The sequence below is a fragment of the Ochotona curzoniae genome, unplaced genomic scaffold (genome assembly GCF_017591425.1).
Source record: "Ochotona curzoniae isolate NIBS_2020 unplaced genomic scaffold, NIBS_Ocur_1.0 contig_3190, whole genome shotgun sequence".
Lineage (NCBI taxonomy): Eukaryota > Metazoa > Chordata > Mammalia > Lagomorpha > Ochotonidae > Ochotona > Ochotona curzoniae.
This window is the reverse complement of record NW_024465751.1, coordinates 14,607,967-14,611,799: the sequence shown is the minus strand read 5'-3', so window position 1 is coordinate 14,611,799 and position 3,833 is coordinate 14,607,967.

Genomic DNA, 3,833 nt, shown 5'->3' with positions numbered 1-3,833 from the left:
GCAGCCACTTGTGCCACAACCTCCAGCGAGTTCCAGGTGTGGCTTCTTATGTCAGATATCCACCGTGGTCTCCACAGCCCAGCTCTTGGCTCACCACTCTCCACCTCCTGTGATACCGTGCTGAGGCTGCACTGTTGTCTCTGCAACCTTTCTCCCTCTTCCGGTTGGAGTGGGTTCCAGGATTAAAGAGACACCAGGTGTCCTATCTAGTTAGGTTGTTGGTGGTGCTGATCTTGTCGGAACTTGTTGGATGTTAGGTCTGGGTGCCGCACGGACCTGTTTTGACCGGTACAATGCCACAGTCGGTATTATTTTCCTGCGGGACCTCAGCAAGTTCTCGCGAGCTCAGCACATGCGCAGTTCACTGTTATCCCCTGCAGTCCCAAAGCTTTTGCCACAGTGCGCAAAATGGCGCCCGATGTGCTACCACAACAGTTCTTGATCTGCTGGCTGACAGATCCGAGGGTTACCCAGACCTGCCCTGGATGGAACCTGTAGAATGCCACGTCGTTGCAGTTCACCGAGTCAGAAATGAGCTCACTCCCTCTCAGAGCATGTTCAGTCCTTTCCCTTGCCCTTTCCTCCTTAGGCAAAATGGCGAACAATTCAGCTCTAGGGGGCTGACTGGGCTATGAAATCCTCGCTGTTCTCGCACTGCCCGCCTGGGACCTGCTGCTCTGTCTCTGCTCCTGGTCAAATCAAACGGACCAGCAGGACAGACAGTTCCCCATCTGGGTTCACCTCCCAAGCTCCCAGTGAAAGTCCCTTCCCACCTGGTTGCTGGTGGAGTTCCGGCTGCTGGTGGAGTTTAGATCTCCATGCTGAAATATCATTCACTGCAACACCACACTGCTGTGCCTGCTGCTTTCCTGTGTCTGTCAGTCTCCAGGTATGCCTCTGCTGTTGTTCTATCCTTTCGTATTTCCTGAAATATGTCCTCTCTGCTTCATTCTGGTTAAATGCTTCTCCGTCTGTTTAAATGTTTCCTTACCCTATTCCACCATCTTGATTCTATTTTTTTAAAAATTTTCTTTTCTACATCACTCCATCTCAACTCCCTAGTTTACCTGTAACTTCAGCGGCCTGGTCCTTGGAGTCCCCTGGAAGTCTTTCCATACCTGTCAAACACCGCCTCGTGGCCTCACTCTCACACATTCCCAAATCTCTTTCCCCAGGCAATCTACGGACACTTGCCTGCCCTGCCCCGCCCCCATACACCCCTCACTCTGTATGTGGGCCACCCGCAGCTGAGTGGCACTCATGTCCAGGGCCAGGCCTGCTGTGTAGTATGGGCCCGGCCATGGTCTTTGTTTCCTTAAATCCATACATGTAGTTTTGTGTATGTGAGGATCAGAGAATGGTCTGGAGGCAGTATGCTTTGTCCTTATTTTTGTGCCCCTCGATTGGTAAGGGTTTATCTGTTCAAAAACAGAAACTGACAAAATGATTGTTGTAAAACAGGTTCCCTCTCTGTTTTTTCTTCTTAATTTTACAGAATTTGTGTGGAGCTCTTTGTGGCCTGTTATTTCAGAAAACTTCTATGTAAGTAAATGCTGGGGCAGCCGTTTATAAGTTGCATGTATTTTGCCTAGAAAACAATTAGGGTGATTCACTATTTAAGCCCCATTTCTTCTAGAGTATATATTGCGGACTTGCTTTAGTGTGAATACTTTAATTATACTGGTAATGTACTGTATTGGGGATCACAAGAAAGAAGAAAGGACTGAAAAACTGCTGATGTTCATATTTTCAGGCCAGACAGTTGCTATTTTATTGCAAAAACTTGGTCATGCCCACTTTTTTTTTTTTTAATCTTTCAGGGATAGATCTTGGATCACTGTGTCTTGCAGGAGTCACAGAATGAGACTCTCTTTATAAAAGTATCTTCTTTATAGACATCCCAGCCAGTGGTTTTGCTTTATTTCTACTCTGGTGTGATGTTTCTTTCCTTTTGTTAAAGGAGCAGAAGCCTAGTGATTGTCTTGTGTGGTTTTTTGAGATGGCGCTGTGATGTTTATTGTGTACTTGCTGTATGGTTGTGGCAGTGATGGTTTGTGGCTGCGTGGGCAGCCAGCAGGACACTTGTCTAACAGTCATGAGAATGTGCCTGCAATGGCTAGCTTTCCCTTCTTTCTGGGGTTTTCTAGGGCAATAGTGTGACATTTTAAAGGTACATGAGATGGAAGGGACTAAACTTGTGCCAGCTGGAAAGGAAAACGAGAAAATAATTATAGTCTAAATTTTGCATCGGGGCAGCAGTAACTGAATGAGCTGAAGAAAACTGGGCTGATCATTAGCAACAGTGGATGGAGAGGGACAAGAGAAGAGACACCAAAAACACTTTTGTGAGGAAAATGGGGTTCTTGGGTTTTTCAAATTATCCCATTTCTCACAGCTTTAATTATGGGGTAAGAGGCAGAGATCAAACCATTTCAGCAGGAAATGGATTTTCGCCTTATGGTACTTGTTTAGCAGCTACCGGTGAGTAGGTGCCAAATTAATTCTGACAATGAGCAGCCGTGCACAGGTTGTCAGGCATTAAATGCCTTTACAGGTGGCCTGGATGAAGCTATGTTTTGTTTGGCTTGCTAAGCCACTGTGTAACAGGTGCTTTCGTGGCTTCCAGCCTGTGGGGGGCTGATCAGAGTCACTGTGGGTATCGCCATGATGGCTGAGCTAGCACCAGTGTAATTACAGGAATCTCATCTCCTTGGTCCCTTCCTGGCCAGGTCTGGGCCCTGCACAGCCATTGGCTCTGTTTATTTACCGCTGCAATCTCTGCCAGAAGCCCTCCAGGCCTGGGGCTTGGCACAAGGCCCTCCGGTGCCAGCTGCCTTTTCACTTGGTAATGTTCACTGCTGCTGCCACCGTCATGGCTTGAGTCAGGTGCAGCTTCTCAGGGTGGGGCATCCCTGATCCTTCCACTTATCAGTGTTGGCGGGAGGGGGGCGGTGCAGTGATAGGAGGCCTGACTTCTTCAGCAGCAGCAGTATTTCAGTTCTCAGGGCTCGAGGTAGCATAGCTGGAAATCTGGCATGTAATTAACTTTGCAACATCAACCACCATTCCTGGGCCATTCACCATGCCAACAATGCCATATGTATTTTATCCACATGGTGATTTGAGGGAGTGTGGGACCTGCTCTTGGAGTCATGTGACCTTGTCCTTTACGCCTGGACCTGTCACTTGCCACCTCCATGGCCGAATGTGATTTTCAACTTTTTAGAATGAAAAAGTTAAAATGGAGCCCGTTTTCTGTGTACCTTGAGAAACATGAATTGGAAAGCCCCCCAGCAGGTGTGAAGGGATGAGGTAACGATGAAGGCTGTTCTCGCTCATGTGTTTCTTTCTTCCATATTCTTAGCGTCATGGGATCCTGCCATTTTCTGGACTTAGACCTTTCCCAATCCCTTTTTATTATTACATATTTGTGTCTCTCCATTGCTCTGCCACCTTGACTGCTCGTTGTTAGGATGCTGGCCCTGAGAGCTTGCTGACAACTGACAAACTGATTTACACCCATGGGAAAAGGCAGCAAGGAGACACAGAATGGGCTGTGATTGCTGCGTAACAATCCTGGAATCTACCTGGTGCACAGTGCCGTACACATGGAAAGCTTGATGGTCCTAATGTCATTATGAGGTTGGTGAATTTGCTTTTCCCACGTTAGGCAGGGAGATGATCAGAGTCGGAGAGAAGATCCAACTTGTCATAGGCAGACAAGATTCACATCTGGGGTGGCAGAGATCTGACCATTGAGACCTTCCTGGATCAATGGGAGAGATTCATGGGCTAGGGAACAAATCATGTGTGAAGTGAAAGAGATGCTTTTT